Source organism: Hippoglossus stenolepis, chromosome 5 (genome assembly GCF_022539355.2).
Source record: "Hippoglossus stenolepis isolate QCI-W04-F060 chromosome 5, HSTE1.2, whole genome shotgun sequence".
Lineage (NCBI taxonomy): Eukaryota > Metazoa > Chordata > Actinopteri > Pleuronectiformes > Pleuronectidae > Hippoglossus > Hippoglossus stenolepis.
This window is the reverse complement of record NC_061487.1, coordinates 12224042-12243178: the sequence shown is the minus strand read 5'-3', so window position 1 is coordinate 12243178 and position 19137 is coordinate 12224042. Positions and strand designations below refer to the sequence as shown.

Here is a 19137-nt window from a genome sequence, read left to right as displayed (position 1 = left end):
AACATTGCAATGTATAGATAGATATATGTTGAATTTAAAATGTTAAAATATGATATTTGCCCTCACAACATGTGTTGGCAAAACTGGGAAAAAAAATTATATCTGTATTAATATCACTAAGAAATGTTATTGTCATAAACCCCTTGAGATGTATCATCTTGTTTTCGAGGGGGTCCCAAACTGTACAAGGGACAGTAATAAAGGACACGGAAGTAACAAAACAAGCAATAACAACAAACACGAGAACAAAGTAAGGACAGAAAAAACAAAAGACAAAAATTACTACAACCTCAGACTAGACATAGTCAAAAGATAAACAAAAAGATCAATCTGTTAAATAAATAAGGAATGAAGGAGAAACAAGAAATCATGGAACAGTGACATCATTACTGAAAACATAAGCAATTTGGTTTAACACAACATTTTCAAACAAACTAGATGATGATGGAAAAAACTAAAAGGCAACGTATTACAATCAGAAGGAGCCTAAAACATGGACGCCTTTTATACAAATGGTACAATCTAGAGGGTCTGATCAGAGTTTCTCAGTGAGTAATGGGGTGTGTAAGAAACAAAAAGTGTAAATCAATGCACTTGAAACTAAATTGAAATCCAATGAAATTGACGTCTTATGTCTAGAGGGAGTGGGTCTAACATTGAGTGATGTGTGTAAAGAAATAACAACCAAGTACAAATCTGTTTTATGTAATATTGAGGGGATGAAGAGTATTTCCAGAGGCATTCTGGTAAAAAAAAACATCAGTGGAGTTTTATCCCAATGTTAGTGATGCAGTTTCACTCCCTTGCTAAACTCAGAAGCCTTTTAGCCTTGAAACAAACATTTTTAGCTGCGTTGTCTCTTGATCTTATTTGGTCCATGTAATTATATCATTGTACTATATTTTCCAAATATATTCTATAAATAGTATAGTACTATAAAAGTGTCCTGTCGAAGTCAGGTTTAACTGTGGCCATTAGAGGGCAGTGTTGAATTTGTCCAGCATCTCCTCATCAGAATCAGAAATGGAATTGGGGAATAAATAGACAAAGTATGACAGTAAATGGAAATATGGAATACATCTAACATCTTGTGTCCATGGTAATATAATATATATAAAAATAAGCCAAATAACAATATGTAGAAATACATATGACACATTTTCTGTTTTACTAACTCTCTGTCCCCCCCCTCCCCCCCACTTGTCTGTGCTTTTTTCATCATCAATCCAGATAAGTGGCGCTTGAGAGCATGTTTCTCTTAGAGAGTGAAGAGGCCTTGACTCTGTTCAAAACAGGAGGAGGACTGGGTACATTCACCTCGAGATGTTTACAGTAGAGTGTGTTGACCAAGAGGGAACATTTCTTCCCACTATCTGACCCTTCGCTGTCTCTCACACTGCTAACTCGGGTTGTTTACGGAAACTGCCTTGCGCATGTGGCCCATGTGGTTCTAAATAGAAGAAGTGGACAACATTCTTAGTTTTTGCAGTTTACAGTTTGTTGAACCATCCACCTTACTCCCTGCTTCTTCCTCTCCTGTCTTTCTGAGAAACCCCCTCCACTCTCATAATGCACATGCTTGTCCAGATGTTGATATATTGCCTCTGCGAGCCCTTATAACTCCACACCTGACACATGCAGCTGCTGGTCAGAGGACCGTAACCAGGAGGGAGCTGCAGCCCACGAAATTCAGAACACATTTCCATGGAGCGTGTTGATGTGAAACAATATTATCCTTCCACGGTCATCGTCAATGAGCTGGACCTGACTGGCTTGGTTGTGGGAGTGCTGAGCTGTAAAGGAACCTGATTTAAACTGTGACAGAAGTAGCTTGTTGTTCTTCTTCTCTGAGGATTTCAGTAACGCAGCTGCACCTACAAAAACAACAGACCTTGGAGTAGACACTCCCCGTTAAACAGATTTAAAACGATTCGGCCTCTCCCCTTGATGAGTCTGTTTTTACAGAGGAGGTCAAATTATAGAAAATACTTAACGCAGTCTCTTTCAAATTCAAAGCCTTACAGCACTTCGTGCCTTTAAGCTACAATTTTGCCGTTGATCTCACCGAGAAATGCATGAAAAAGATACATGAACGTGCCAAACTGGCATTGGGTTGAGTCTCCATCTCAGCCGACTGCCCTGCACTGAGAGCTGTCCTCAATTTGTCAGCTGTGCCTTCCCCTGCACATTCCCAGTTGTTGTTTCAGAGCCGCATTGATCGCCCCCGTTTCAAATATGGATTAACAGGGTGTTGTAATAGAATGTCAGATCAGGTTATAGGAAAGTTAAGCGGGGACACTGTTTGGGATACATTAAAGCCCCATCCTTTTATTTTATTTGTCAGCAATACTCATGTATATCTGCACCATGCTCTAAAAATAGCCTGTATGTATAAACTGAGGTAGAATGTGTAATTTCCCCTTTAAACTAGGCTACTTCTGAGAAACTAAATACACACGTCTCCTTGTGAGTGGACTCATTCAGGAGTCAATGTGTTTTTCAATGTCACCATTGTCTCTGTGTGCGTCTGTTGATTTACATTAGGCAGCATTCTGGAGCTTTGCAGCTGTAGCCAATCCGTTCCCTGTAGGATTCAACATTCAGCAGCATGTCTGATTTGTTTTTTGTTGTGTCCACACAAAAGTTTGTATTTCTAACAGGTTTTGTGTTTGTACAGTGCTTCTGTTCTCTCTGTGAAGCTTAATCAGTTTCATTGACATTTAACCTGGTTTGCAGATCATGCACCTTCCTAATAGGGATGTAAATCACAAGTTTCATCACGATACGACATTTATTTGGATTATGACGTGATATTTGATATCACAAATTCTGTCACAGTACGATATTAATTTGATTTGATTCAGGCTCCTGCAATCGGTATGAGACGATATCATTTACGCAGGAGATATTATAGTTATATCAACTCTCAAAAAGCTTAAAGACATTATTATTTACAGTTAGAACTTAATACTTAATCTATATTTTAAGGGCTAATGCAATATAGTCTTATTGCAATATAGCATCCACTACACTTAGGAATATGTGTCTCTCTTAACCAAATCAAAATGATGAGAAACATTACAAGGCAAATGTAAACAATTCTGCATGTTCTTACGCTACCAAAATACTTGAACAGTCATTTACATGTAATCACCAATGGTTAGACTTAACTGTGGGAGCTCTAACACACAGTATGTCCTTCAGTGTTCTTATTTGTAACTTACCTCAAAAATGATATGGATCCATGTTTTCACTTTGCATTGATGATATTTGATCATCAATCATTAAACCAATGCATTGATCTAGATTGATAGGTTGTGACACGCGAGCTACATAACAAAGCTGATGCTCAGCAAACTTATGAATTGACCCTGTCATTTAAAGCAGCGATGCAGAACTGATGGTGACGTTACATGTTTATTAAGGTGCGGCTGCTTCACGTGACGGGAACTGGAGCCAGGAACTGTAAAACGTGCTGCTCCCCACAATGTTTGTTCAGTCATCTGCTGTTTGCTCACCAGCAACCTGAAGATGTTAATATTTGACAGTCCACAGCCCATGATGGCTGTTTTTGTGCTTCGTCAGAGAGCTAAAATAAAAAGGCCTGGAGAAAATTATGACTGTAATAAACAAATTTATATGTAATTGTAAGTTAAGGTGTCATAGAAAAAAAATGTGCCTGTATGATTACAGCTGCTGTGTGTTTTGGGTGTAACTTCTAGTCCCTCTAACTTCCATCATGTGTCATTTCTAGAGTCAAACCCTCACATTTACATAAACCTCCTCTGCTTCTCACTTTGTTCTCTCTCTCTCTCTCTCTCTCTCTCTCTCTCTGTCTCTGGAAGTTTCTTGGTCTGTCGCTCTCATGTCTGACCCACTTCTGTTGGTCATCTTTTTTTACAATGAGTTGGAGCGATGTCTGAGTGAGACAGTGCTGCCCCATCTCTATGCTGCTTACGCTAGCAGTTATCTCTGCCCGAGGACCGGAGGAACTAGAGCTTAACAGATCCTGTGTTGCGTTTCATTACATTGTCGGTTAAAGCCGGCCATTCTCTCAGTATCTGCTCATCTGGAATCAAAGTCCTTTCCCCTCAGCTGCAATTGTGGTTGCGGCTTTTCCTGCAACTCCAGTACGTTCATATCTTTCCCTGTTAAAGTTGTGGGTGACAGATGGATCAATAGCAGTCAGCACCAGGGGGGGTGTTATTTGTTTGTGGCTGCGGTTGATGATATTGGATTTTGCTCCTATATTGAGGGCACAATCCTCCCTGTCACATATTCTCTGTCAAATTGACATGCACGCACACTGTCTCACACACACGCACACACACATTGCAAATGCAACTTTCCATGGCATTACTGGTTTTATCAGAAGTAGGCCAAAGCAGGAGCCCGGCCCTCTGGCAGGCCTACTGAGCATGCTCAGTACTGCTCAAGGCGAGTTAGTGGATCAGGACCTTGTTCTATACCACCACCACATTCCCATCTCTCTGTCTGTCTCTGTAGATCTGTCACAGCCCCTCAGCTTCATGCACCAGACAAAGAGGATTTAACACAGGATCTAAAGAGAGTTAGCCAGTGTTTTATTCTAAGGCTACAACAACTATGATACATTTTACTGTTGTTGTTTCTTATTATAAATTAAAATTTTGATTATTGTTTGGTCTATAAAATGAGAAAACATTTTTTTAAATGCCATTCACAGTATCACTGCAGTTGGTCACCATGTCTTGTAAATAAGTAGTAAGTAAGTAAATAAGTATAAACAAATAAATCAAAAAATAAACAGTTCTGTATTTCTACATTTATCCATTTCTCTTTGTACATTCAATCATTCATTTGTTTCTCTGTATCTACATGTATATATTTTTGTATTTATGTGTTCATATGTTAATTAGGTTGGTGGGCTTCATAGCCATCAGACTAAAACCCCAAATTAATTGATTTACTGTTAAATAAGACAGAAAAAAAGAAAAGCAATACATCGTATAATTTTAAATTTGCTTAACATAGAAGAGATTAACTAAATATTTGCAGTTCAGCTTTACTGCTTTATTCATAACTAAGATAGTTAACTGTGTTTAGCAGTCGTGCTGCGTTGGAAACTGACAAACCTACACACCACAGAGCTCCCACCCCACGGGAAGGTATCTATGGGCACCACTCTGCAACAATACATCCCCTCTTCGCAAGCTGGGCTCCTTCCAAGAGAGGAGTGATAACAGGCTCCTCTTGAAGTGACGTGATGTACTTCAGCTGATCAGACTGAGTCCAGTGTTGAAGGGCTGCATCTCTCACAGCCTGAGTGGCACTACAGCGATCATAGATCCCATCATGCCCAGTAACTAATTATTTAGAAGAGCAGTCTGCATCTGAATGTGAGCCAGCGGTGAGATGGGAAACCCTTGAAAACAGCATTTTTCCTGCCCCGGAAATCAAAACTACAAGAATCTACAACTGCCATCACTGTAGCTCCCCCCACCACCTGTGTTTCTCACTCTTTCAGCCAATACTCTCTTTCTGCCCCTCTCAGTTATATACTTGCACCTATTGAAGCAATTGTGTGGCTGTGACAATAGCTAATTCAAATTAGATTATTTACCATTTCAATGCATTTCAATTGTTCTCATTCATATTCATTTAGACAATTATAAGAGAGTGCCATAAAACATGAGCCTTTTTGTTGTGGAGCATTTGAGATGGGGTTAGAGTTCTTGAACGGTCGAGTTGAATTGACAGTTTGCATCCCGTTCTTTGGGAATAAGTACTTGGGTATTTTTATTTTACACAGACACACACGATGTCACGTCTGGTGAAGCAGAGTTGATTACATTCATAAAACATTTGTCTCAACTCTTTTGCTGAACTTTATATGGTGGACTTTTGAGGTGCAAAAGCTGGTTCTGCATCTCAATTCTTCTCCATAATCAGTCTGAAACTGAACTGTAATCTCATGAGGAGAGTGAGCATGATTGAGCTATTATACATGCTGCCTTGGGCTTCTCCACTGCCGTGTAATTGTCACTTTTCAAGGTTTCCTTCTTTAAAAAGTGTAAAATTCAATAATCTATTGCTCAATGATACAGATATTTGCATGCTGTAATACAACTACACCCAAGACATGGAACTGTTAACCGATCAGACTTTTATCACACTCTGCTTGGCTGTTGGAAAAACTATAGATACCTACTGTCTCTGCCTATAGTTTGTGGGATAACGTGGTGTTTCAAGGGTTATTTTCTACTAGGTTACTTGGTCGTATTTTCAATTAGGGTATGGACGTGCGGTATTCCTTCATATCTGTTACTTTGTTTTGGTGTTGGTTACGGTGGCTCCTTGTGTTTGTGGCTGAAGTTGTTATTGGATCATGGCCTACATTATCCACTCCCAACATGCTAATTGCACCAGTAGACAAATCAATGTATTCGTTTAGCTCAGATCCACTGTGGAGATGAGAGTGAGTCAGGCCTGATTTACAACATTTCCAAAGCTGCCATTGACCTGCGGAATGAGTGAAATGTTCTGTGAAGTCTTTAATAAGATGTCAAGGTTTCTCATGCATTCAGAGTTATTTTAGTATGTGCATGTGCTGTGCACATAGTGTATATGGCTGTAAAACATGTCTTTTACAATCCTCTTATGAGAAGGCTTAAGAAGTACAACCCTGACCAAGTATGGGAGACATGCATGGCTACTGAACTGGTTGACTTAATATATGCTCAGCTGCTAAATTATTAGGTGCTTCCACTTTAAATTAAGGCTGTTTAATAATTGAATCACCTCCATGTCAAAAACAATGCAGTTAAACAGCACCACAAACTACATCCTGCTATTGTCACACAGTTGGATCGATCAACATCTCTCATTAGCAGTCTGAACATAACCTGAGTATCATAACCTTGTTGAAGGTAGGATTTAGTGCAGGACAGGTGTATTAGACTGAAGCAGTTGTAGCCAGGTACACATAATCAACTGTTAACTGAATTAACTGAATGTCCAACCTACATTTGAACCTGCTATATGAATCTACTTTCACATGTGTCACCACTGCCTGTGTATTATTCACAAACTGTTCATAGTAGTTCCCTACACACGACTGCACACCCTCAGATTCACACAGAATTGTGTGACCTACCCAATAGAGTTTCAATTTCACAAGTTTTAGTTCTCTCTCAGCAAGTTTTGTCTCGGGGAGTTAAATGTGGTTTCAATGTCAGTAACAAACTCTGACAGAAACAAGTGTCCACCAAAGCTGTATTCGATGTTTGAAGGTATATGGGATATTGCACGTTAACTCTTTCCAATCAACATCAACCATCAGTGTGCTTATCTGAAAGGGTTAATAGATAATTTGTGGACACATACACTTTCTTTTTGTTGCAATCAAGACACACCTGTACAGTAGTAGAAACCTAAATTCCTGTGTACGTGCAGTGTTAGGGTGCGATCTTACACCCAAAGCGATGCCATGTACCAAGCAGTTGACATTTTCCCATCCAGTGCCCACTTTGTTTGAATATCAAATGCACTTGTCCCCAAGGGTGTGTTGGTGTTCAAATGAGGTGCGGTCGGACACATTGTTGGTGTTCTGCTATCTTGACCAGAACGTTAAGATAATAACATGCACCTACATACAGGAGGTGGGTGGCGCCTGCTTCACCTCAAGCTGCTTTGCTGTATCCTGCTGTTGCCATAGATGGACTGCTCTTGTAATTTCCTTTGTGCATAAGCATTATGTCTTACTACCTGGCATCATAACATCAATCTACCAAGGTGCTAGCACTCCTAGCTTTTAAAGGGAATAGGATATGACATTCCGATTGGTTTATTGCGAAACACACCCATAAATAATTAAGAGACTAAGTGCAACCCTTTTTGAACCATGTGCCTACTGCTGCAACCTTTTTTTCTGCTGTGTAATGAGCAGACGTGGATGTTGATGCTTCCTAAAAACACTTTCTTCATGCACTTTAGATCATATAACATTAGAGCACTCTGTGTTGTAATGTATGCACAGGAACGCCCTATATGCAGTGACAGAAATAAGATTATAGTATCATTTTGTGCTAGTCCCCGAGCTTCCTATGACTTGATCATTGCTTTACTAGACAGATTTAAACACACTTATTTCATCACTCTGCAAAACTGGAGCCGCACAGTTCAATGCTGTGGTTACATAAAGGTTTGATTGTTTACCTTGAACAGGACTATAAATTATTCAAAAGCAAATGATTACATCTGTATTTGCCTCAGAGGTGTAAACAGAGAGTTGACAGGCTGGTGTTGTCTGTTGTAATTTGAGATGTAAAGCATCTATAGATATTTCTGGAGTGGGACTGGAGTCGGGCCCCCCCCCGCTAATACACTGAGTTTGAGGTAAGAAAAAAGAATGAAAGTCAAGCCTGGTGAGTAAGGAGGTCTTATAGTTGTGTTGGAGGGGGCAGGGCAGAGGACTCGATTGGTGTTTGGACTCGCAAACTTTGGAATTTGTGACTGTCAGTGCTGCCAAGGTTCCACAAAGCAGCCCGAGCAGTGAAGCGAGTGGTCCGACCCCTCTGTTCTCATGCTGACCTCCCGTGATTTCACTCGCTTCTGCCATTGTGCTTGAAGAACACTCCAGTTCACTGAGCTGCAAACCTGATCTTTCTCCCACTCATCTGCTTCATCATTGTTGTGACTTGAGCATCTTGGTATAATCGCAGGGCTGCACATTGCCTCTGCCTCCAACTGGCTTATCTGCTCTAGTATGAGACGAATCCCAAATACCGCCTATTGATTTTCAATGTGTCATTAGCTCAGTGATTTACGGCAAGCTCATTTAATTATAGTCAGCGGGGTGTTGTGATTCATTAGAGGGTTTGACTCTCCTAAACTTCCTGGCAGCCTGGGGGAGCGTGAGTTTGACCTCCTCAGTGACTGGTCCACTTTGTTAGCCTCTGCAAAATGATCCATGTTCCCTTTTGATCTTTTTCTAATTAGTCCACATGCACGCACAGTGCTTACTGTAAACACATTTTCCTTTCATCACCTCCTCCCCGTGCAGTTGGGACTGTTGTATCTGTGCACCATGAAGCATTGTGTTGTTTCTAATAACACATCAACAATACATTCAAAGGAGAAATATTCAGGTTCATCATTTTATTTTAGGTTATTACTTGACTGTTTACATGCTCTTATGTTCAGAAAAAGCATCCCTTTCCTCAGGCTGTCCATTACTGCAGCTCCTCCTTTCAGCCTCTTTCTGGAACACTTGGTTTTAGCTCTTGTCTCTTTAAGCACCCCCCCCTAGTCTGCTCTGATTGGCCAGCTGATTGGCCCAATCTGTTATGATTGGTCAACCTCTGTCAGTGCATGTAAGAAATGTCAGCCTCTCTTCTTGCTTAACCTGGCTTTGTCAGGGAGTGTGCTAGACTAGCCGCTATGTTTTCAATATGTAAATGTGGGTCAGTTGACATCACAAAGATGTGGAAGAAGCAGCCAGATGACTGATGAGGTGAACCAGGTGCTTCAAGAGCCATTCTTTCTGTAAGGGAGAGGAGCTCTCCGTACCAAGAACTTTGTGCTTTTTAACTTGGCGGATCTTTAAAACCTTAAACACACAATAGAAAAGGGATAAACCAAAAAAAAAGCATTATATGTCATTAAGAATAACGTTAACATCACCAAGGCTGAAATTTCCACACTTAATGATCACAGTCATCTCAGTTTCCATGAGAGAATTACTTTTGTAATCAATGTAAATGAAAAAAAAACTGATTTGTGCTGAGATTTCTTAATTCCCATTAATCGTATCTGCACAGTGAAGGGATGAGCTTCAGACGTTTTTCTTTGTTGCTCTGTTCTTGGAGATCATGTTGGATAACATCAGTCTTGGCTGGTATTTTTCCTGGAGCGTGCCATGACATGTCATGGATTACCTAGAGGTCCTTTACCGTGCACAGCCTGAATCCTTTTGTTTTTTCAAAATAAAAATGACTGTATTTGCATTCATGTCAACAGTTGTCTTAATCAGCATAAATTCATTATTCATTACAATCGTGACCTCCACAAAGTCCTTGGTTGGAAACAAAAAATTATTTCCAATTCCCTGATGTCACTAGAGTGACTAGATCTTGGTCTTGTTTGTCTGCCTGGATGTAACTGCTCAGCACTTACGAGTCCACTGTTGTTTTTCAGCTTCATTTGACACACAGCTAATTACTGGAGTTGGAGAACCCCTCCCCTAAACCACACGCTCACACAACAAGGCGCCAATAGGGTGGCCATCTCAGCCCAGCCCCTCACTGGCTCCCCTAAGACAAGCTCCTGATGGGACTATTTATGCATGCAGTATTCTTTCACCATCACTCAGCTGAAAAAAGAGGCCCCTGCAGAGCCCTGGCCAACGCTCCCATTCTGGTATCTTCTTCCAGCCGAAGTACTTGCAGTTCTTCAGAACTCAAGCAGGTAATAACCTGCAGCTCAGTGACAAAGGAGAGCGTGTGTGTGTGTGTGTGTGTGTGTGTGTGTGTGTGTGTGTGTGTGTGTGTGTGTGTGTGTGTGTGTGTGTGTGTGTGTGTGTGTGTGTGTGTGTGTGTGTGTGTGTGTGTGTGTGTGTGTGTGTGTGTGTGTGTGTGTGTGTGTGTGGGGGAGTGTATACAGGCGGAACAGGAAATAGCCAGAGACGAGCGTGAGTGGGCAGGTAGAAGAGGATCCTCTAAGGGAGGGTGGATACACATGTGAACACTTACAGCGATTCCCTCTCCCCTCATGTCTGTCTCTCTGTGACTCTGCGTGGGCCGTTAATGAGTCTGAAAGCTTCTCCTTGGCATCTGTCGGCTCAGAACTGGATGAAGCCTCTAGTGCAAAGCTGTAGCAGAAAAGAAACAGTGCTCATTGATAATTGGTACAATGTAGGTGGAGGATTTTTTTTTAACTTTGTAGCCTTCTCCATAGACTAGCCTGGCTCCAGTTGCCTTGTGCTCTCCTGCACATGACAACTGGTTATTAGTCACACAAGACGATTATGTAGTTGAAGGTATTCCACGCTTTTAGGGGGCAAGACTCTTACATGAACACATCATTGTGCACACATAATCTTCAGCTTCACTTTAAAATCAAACTGAGGCCTGAGGTGCCTCATCACTTGTCTCATACAATACACAAAAGAAAAAACCTTAAGCATTTTACTGGATTGTATAGAGTGTGACAGTGACAGCCCACTTTTAGAATGGCTCTGGTTCTGGATGTAAATTTCCCATTAATTTTCTTCATTGATATTTCAGAAAATCCTTTTAAAAACAGTTTGAAGCGTGGAACCAGGCCGACCAGCCTGGCCGACAAGATTAATCAAGACCATAAACATTTGATTTGGAGCAAAAAAATTCTAAGAAAATGGAAAGAAGGCTAAGTTAACCCTAACCCTGTACATAATTATTTTAAGAGTGAAGGAACTACGCATCCCATAAACTTACGCGTCTTCCATGATTTAGACTTGTTGTTGTGATTTTCACTTTTCCTCATCACTGAAAAACTGCAGCATGTTAGAAAGGGAAATCATGATTTCTCTGTGTGATAAACGTAATGTAAAGCTGAACCATCCAATTGTAGCCGTCATGATTGTCGTGTTTGTGGTTAACATTTCCATGGTAACACAGGCTCCACCAATCACAGATGTCACTATTACACCTGAAGGATTGTGGGTAGTGTAGTACTTCCCCATAACATCGCAAATAAAATATGTTTTTCTCCACATGCATTAGATATCAATCAGACTTGTGGCTTCTACAGGAGCACAAACACATTGTTTTACAATCTCGTAGCTTGTGGACAGTCTACCTCGGATGGTTACAATATTATGGCTGATGACCAAAAATCTCTATTCAGAATATAAATGGGATTTTTGCTTCCGGAAACTACACTGTTGAGCTATTTTTGTTGCACAGGTGATGCTATTGTTTACAGCCTCTATACAACTTTTAATTACACACACATTGTCTTGTTACTTTACGAGGCTCTCAGCTCTGACAGGCAGACAGGAGTGCTGGAGCCAAACCATTCTGCTCTGATAACATCAACAGATCTGAGCTTGCCCAATGTGTTATCCTTACTCGTCATAAAGCCTAATTGTGTGCAGCCATAAAATTGGGAGGAGTGTTTAAGTTTTGGGATGAGATGAAAAAGAGTTTGTGTGACCTTGGTATGGTCGTATACCCCGTTCTCCCCCAGCTTCCCACCCACTCTTCTCATCTAGAACAGATTCTTGGAACAGTAGTCAGGTCTCTCACTCCATCTGAATGCCTGATGAACTGCACTAAGGACTGCTTCAGATTTGTTTCCACTATAAAGCCAGAGTTTGGCATGTTTCCCAAATATACAAAAAAGGAAATTACAACAAATACAGTTGCCTTCAGAACAAATGTTCAGCTGGAGGATTGAACGTGACAAGGCAGCAAAATGGAAAACACCCTGAGCAATTGAAATTGATAGCATTTGTGATTTTGAACTTAGCTTGATGACGTAATTTAGGGAGACGTGTCTGCTTTGATGGTGACATTTTGTCTCTAACTGTGTCCTGCTGCTCCCTCGATGACTCAGACTACATCTACACTACAACTATTAAAAGTATTAAAACACATCACTGTTGCTTAGTTTATGTGTGGAGTACACACTGCTCCAGAGTTTTTGAGCGCCTAAAACTGAGATGTTTAGAAATGCTGTTAGTCTAATTTTATTTATAAAGCTCCAATGCTGTGACATTTGGAAACGACACAGTCACACGCATTTGCTTCCTGTTAAGTTCAAACTTGAATACCAGGGGTGAATGCAAAACGTTGTAATAGTAACTGTTAGTAACAGGTCCACCTCTTCATAAGTACAAGAAAATGAATCCCTTGTCTTTCTTTTCGCGATAGTTTTATGTCGTTAGTAGTATTTTCTGTAACTAAGAAACCATCTGCAGAGCGACAATCTGCCTCCTATTTACACCACAATGGTAATGTGTCATACTTTTTCAGGCGCATGCTCGTGTTGATGGAGATTGAAAACAGCATTTTCAAACTAAGACGTATTGTGGATGTAGCTTTACAGTGCGTGAGCAGTCTGAAAACCTCTGTAGGCTACAAGAGAATACTTTGAGAAACCTCAGTTGTCAAACACAGACTGGTTGTTGTGCAGATGAAACATGAACTGATGTCTAAAACCACACTGTCCAGTTTATGTTTTAACGATGTTTGATTTGGACACTGACAGCAAACATTGATTCACTTATCGCCGATTTAAAAAAAACAAAAAAAAAACTGTCCACAGCACAGGCACAGATGGCTGAACAGCTTGCTTTGACTTTCCCCTTGGACACCTTTTTTTTTGTGGGCGTTGGAGCACAAAGATTCGCCACAGACTCCTCTTTCATGGATTGAGTCAGTAAATATCATATCAAATATCCTCCAGATACTCCCTCTGCTTCCTGTCGGGGCATGGTGTCCATTCTGCACTCCAGGTGGTGGTTATATCCCCTGGCACCATGCTCCAGCATGGGAAGCCCTCCCAAGAGAAGCAAGGATAGCTGAAGGACTGAATATTTTAGTGCAACCCCCCTCCATCTTCATAAGGAAGCACAATGCATTATTTATGTAGTAGAGCTGGTCAAGGTATATTTCACATGTTACTTATTGGGTTAACATCTGTAATGTCTCTTTACTGTTTTTTCAATCCATTTAGCATTTGTGTTCAGTTTCTATTAAAACTCAGCTACTTTGACAGCTACAGTCCACTCTTTAGAAAGGTTGAGGTGTAATGAAAAGGAGGGAACAGGGAGAGAATAGCAGCCATTACCAGTGTATTGGCCGTCTCTGGGTGTCTTCCTGTGCCATTGACTGCACCCAGCAGGTTGATGAGTGGAGGAGCTGTTTGGCTTCTAGGTTGGGCTGAGGTCATTGTCCAGGCTTTCATGTCTTCAATAGCTGCAGGCTCCCTGCTGAACCTACTTAATATTCAGTTCTTTCACTCACTTCATCCCATTGAAAGTAACAAGCCTCATAGCATCAGTCCAGCAACTGGGATGGACAATACTGAAAACTTGAGATACCTAAGATTAGGTGTGGGCAATATGACTTCAAATCAATACCACAATCATTTCAAAATTTGACCTTGATTATGATTAATGAACAATTTTTGTATGCCTCCCTGTACATGTCCTAATAACTTCTGATTAGTGTTGGTGTTCATTGTTAAAGTGTAAAGTGAGCGCAGGTCAGTAGGGGAGTGAAGATGGAGGACATGTGGCGGGATAATACAGCACGGAACGTAACGAAAACCTGCCAGTTCGTGAATGCACGCATTGGGGAAAGAATTAACTGACTTAACCGACATGAGAAAAATTAATTAGCTGAGAGGTTATTAAATATCGGTTCCAATACATATTTGGTTGATTGCCCAGTACAGTTATCAGGATGGTTCAAATTGCTGTCACGATGCTCCTTTTAAGGACCTGTGCAGTTCCTTTTCAACATGCGTCTCTGTCAGGACTTGCTGAAGAATTAGCCGAGGGTGGTGCAGCTACACCACAGCCCACATTCATATTAAGGCAGTATATGCCAGGAATAACACATGCAGCTCACTGAGGAAATAAAGCTCAAGTTCATTTATGTGCGAATTATTGACTTGCCCTCAATACAGTCCCAAAATAAACAATGGGAGGAATGGAATATGTTTAAATCTGGGAGATGGAGTCACTTTGGTTCCTTCATGTGGTCGACATGTTTTCAGTTGTTATTGAGTTGTCCCATACTGCTCCATGAAATGTTGTGTTTCTTCCATGTAGGGAGCAGTTCAGAATATTTGTAAATTGCCTCCGTCAGGGTATCTACAACTCTTGAAACAAATTCTAAAGAACTGAACAGTGTGGGGGCAGCAACGGGGTGCAATGGTTAGCACTGTTGGTGGTTCTCGGTTCAATTCCCAGGTCAGCCGGGGTCTTTCTGTGTGGAGTTTGCATGTTGTCTCTGTGTGTGTGTATTCTTCGAGCACTGGGGCTTCTGTAGAAGAAAGACATGCAGATTGTGTTTAGGGTGGTTGGACAGTTTAAACTGTCCAAAAGTGTTAATGTGAGAGTGAATGGTTGTTGTATGTTGGCCTCACTATACACTGGCATCCTGCCCCTGTCCCCCATGACCCTCAATGGATCAGCAGTATAGATAATAGATGGATAAACAGTGTGGCCAAATAATGGCCTTACAAGGTCTCAAAAGTGTTAACTTACATTTGAAAAGGTTTTTCTCTTACATACCTGTTTTTTCTAAAATTTCTAAAATGTAAAGATATTTGATTTAATGTTCTTAATAATCAATTAATCAACTAATCATAAATAAAGAAGTAGTTTCTTAATAATGCATACAATCGGGGAACCAAAAAAATCTGATTATATAATATACAAAATATTATATACAAATATATAAAATACCTTTAGGGTTTCCATCATACATTATTCTTCATACTGTAGCAGCTCAGTCCGTGGATGTGTACGTGTGTGTGTGTGCGTGTGGGTGTGAGTGTGAGTATGGGCGTGTGTGTGTGGGTGTGGGAGGGAGGGATCAGTGAAAAGCACCTCTGGCCACCTCGCTCTCTTTACATCCGGACTGTGACATCATCGGCTCTCTCGGGTTTCACGGTGTCTCTACTACGGACGGACGGACGCACGCGCCGCAGCAGCAGCAGCAGCAGTCAGCGCGAGGCAGCAGCGGCGGACCGAGCGCGTGCTCCAACACCGACGCTTCTCTAAAGTAACAACAACAAACTGTCCACGTCTGCACATCTGGATCCAGCGGTTGCTCGCTCCTATCCTCGCCCCGTTTGACTAAAGCGCGATCCTCGTGGAGCCTGGACGTTTATGGGAGCTTTTCACCGTAAGTAGAAGCAAAAAGCCTGCAGTGCTGTTTAACGTGTGCGACACAGTGCAGCCCGCACCGAGCCGAGGGTTCGCTTTCAACGCGATGGCTTTGTTTGGGGGTTCTTCATTGTGCTGACGCTGATGGTTGATGGTTGGGGGGGGGGGCTGTTCAGACGCAGCCCGGTGCTTTAATAGCCAACTCCTGTCAGGCTCCCGGTCTGCATTGTGCTCCTCACATGGCTCTGTGTGTTTCTGCTGTCCAGTTCACCGCGCTTTTCAAAACTACACTCTGAGTCCGTCCGAAAGGAGAATGCAATTCAAATATATATGTGTGTGTGTGTGCTGGTTGGTCGGTGAAGCGGAGCCTTCAGGCGATTTCATGAGCTGCACATAACAGTGAGTGTAAACCCGCTGCAGGGGGAATACTTCAGCTGGCTTGCTCTTGTGTAGTGTCAGGTGTTTTGATTTGTGTTTTTCCCCTCATCCCTGACAGTGGGTCTTGGATGATCTTTTAAAAAAGCTTTTATCCGTTAATCACAGCCAGTTAAGGCCGTAATTACAGCATTGCCCACTGTCTCTCCTCCAGTGATCCAGACCGCCGTCCTCTCATTAATAACCCATTCAGCCCAAACCACATCTTCTAAGCAGCAATTGCCGTTGCTCTTTGATCATGTGGTAATGCAGGACTTCCTAGGAACACACAGGGAGAAGTTAGACCCGTTCCTCATAATCCTGGACGATGTTCATCTGGGCAAGATGTTTGTCGGCTTACTTTGTTGAACTCCTGTACAAACGTGCATATCAGGGATTATCTGACTGACTGGCTAGATATCCTGTACAGTTTAGTGTTATGTCTAACTATTGAACATCGTACACATATTTAGTGTGGTGTGATAGATTGACACATGTCAAACCCACAGGGGGGGTGGTTGTCTGCGGGCTCTAGTGCTTGTTCCCCCTATGAGCTCATTCGCTGACTATTGTCCTCAGAGCTGGAAACACTGATGCCTCAGCAATGTTTCCTACAGACAGATTTTATTTGTGGCGTTCAGGCTGGGGGGGTGGGGCGCTCTCTTATTAAACACTTCAAGTCAATTGCAAAACATCCCTGCATTCGCAATCGAACGTCTGTTAAAGGACACTTTTATCCATTACTTTACAAATGATCACATATTCTTGCCGACTTGTACACACTCGGTTTCAGCTGGACAATAAATATATTTAAAATATGGGTTGGGGCAAATCTTTTTTGATTGCCCCTCCTTAATAAGTTCTGTAAATGTAAGAGATACATATCATGAAAGAGCAGGTCAACAGCAGTAATGGAGAAAACCAGATGCTTTGTTATTGACTGCTGGTCCAGTCCCAGCTCTCTCTGAGGAGGAGGCATCAGTGGGAGAGGAGGAGGCATCAGTGGGAGAGGAGGGCGGGGCTGCGTTTGATTCCAGGCTTAGAGTCATGAGGGGAAAAACCAGTGTCCTCTACATATTCAACCAAGGCATGCATTAACATATACAGGCCCAGCATCCTTGGCAGATCTTTATATTTGTATCCATATGAAGGGGCAATTATTGTAAGAAGAGTTTGTCCACTATGGCCTTTGAGTGTGAGATATTTTATTTTCTATAAAACAGAAGCAATTTGTGGGGCAAATACAGTAGGTACATGGTGCTACCTCGTACCATTTGTAGCACTGTGAAATCAGACATTTGCAAGAGAGCTGAAGGTAACTTTTTAAATCACCTTTTCTTTCAAAACATTATCGTTTTTTACCGTCAGTCCCCCCCTCCCCAGAATCTCATCCATCTATTTCTTTAAGTCGTTGACCTTGATTTAAATGAGCCTGAGAAACTATTTAGGTTGCTGCTCTTGTACTTTTTGTCCTGCGGTGGATCTACGTAGCTTTAAAATGTGGATGTGATTCCGACCTCACTCTGAGGAAGTGAAGACATAAATATCAAGAAGCGCTTGGTGCAGCACTTTCAGCCCACTGGTCTTTGGTTCCTTTCACGTATATAGCACCGTGAAAGCCATACTGAATGCCTGCCTGGGCTGCTGACGTCTTTAATGAAGCCTGAAATTGAGCAGTGAATGGTTAACAAGGGGAGTTTTCACGGACACTGAAAATGAAGATAGAAACTTGAGATGTGTGGCTACTGCAATGACATGAAGTTGGCTTGTTTTTTCTGAGTAAATATTTAAGCAATCTTTTGTCTGGTGTGGGGGAGCTCGGGGCTCGGTTTGTATGATTACTGTGCACTTTTCCTCCACAGTTACTCCCATAAATATGAAATTTCTCTTCCTTCAATCTGTGTTTTTATTTTTTCCTCAAGACGGCGGCTTGTTTCCATGACTCTGAATTCTCCTTGAATAGCCTGTTCCGCCGTGTCACCTTGACACACTTTTGCTCAGAGTCACAGCTGCTTAGAGGGAGCTGCTAATTGAACTGTTTGTGAAAAAAAAGGCGATTTGTTGCCCGAATGAGCAGCTGTTTTCTGTGCATGAGTTAAAAAAAGGTCTACGGGTGATGGTCAAAGTCTAATGGGCGCGTTGCTGAAACTATTGACTGTGTTACTATGCAATACCGGGCTGTGGGGAAGGTTTTCGACGTCATATCCGTAAAGATCGGTCCCCCCAATTAGTCCAGGATATGCGGCCCAGGTATCAGCGTTTTGTGACAGCCCATTGTTTAATTTTGTTCCGCTGCACTTCATCTGGCCTCTCTACGACCGCAAAACCCCTGGGTTTTTTTGTCTGTTCTCCCGCTGCCCCCCACATGCCCTCTCACAAACCCGCCTATTCTGCTTATTCAGCTCAGCTTTTGTGGGGAGGTCTATTCATACCTCCATGTCCGTGTGGAATTGAGGAGTCCCAGAGCAGCACTAACACTCCTCCTATGCTAGTTAAGAGTACTTACCTGATAACACGAAAACCCTAATCAGTTCTCGCTGGCCTCGTCCTGCGTCGTGTCCGTGTTCCCTTCCTGTGTAATAGGATTAGATTTCTGAGCATTAACAAGAGAATTAATTATTGCTGAAAGGGTCTTTTTAGTGATTTGCAGTCGGATTTGTTTAATGCACCAAGAGCTTTTCATGCTGGACTCTTATAATATGATATTATCTAAAAACAAGCGTGATTTTTAACTTCATCTTTTAGTATTTAGGATCCATTTTTAAATAACGATTGAGATTAAGTGTGCTACTTGTAGACAATAGACATGTGGTCTCCTTAGGTAATTCGAGTGTCACTATAGTCACATGTGTGAATGCGGG

At 41.7% G+C, this 19137-nt stretch overlaps 1 protein-coding gene across 12 annotated transcripts in view; it reads left to right on the top strand.

The window, feature by feature from the left end:
- Nucleotides 1-19137, top strand: part of LOC118109553 (pleckstrin homology domain-containing family A member 5) — a 91476-nt gene that overhangs the window by 23623 nt on the left and 48716 nt on the right. The window contains exon 1 of one of the 12 annotated variants that reach the window (XM_035156773.2): nt 15599-15881. The exons of the other annotated variants lie outside the window; for them this stretch is intronic. The gene's annotated coding sequence lies outside the window, so the exon portion shown is untranslated. Of the gene's footprint in view, nt 1-15598; nt 15882-19137 lie in introns of those variants that run through there. 12 annotated transcript variants of the gene reach the window in all.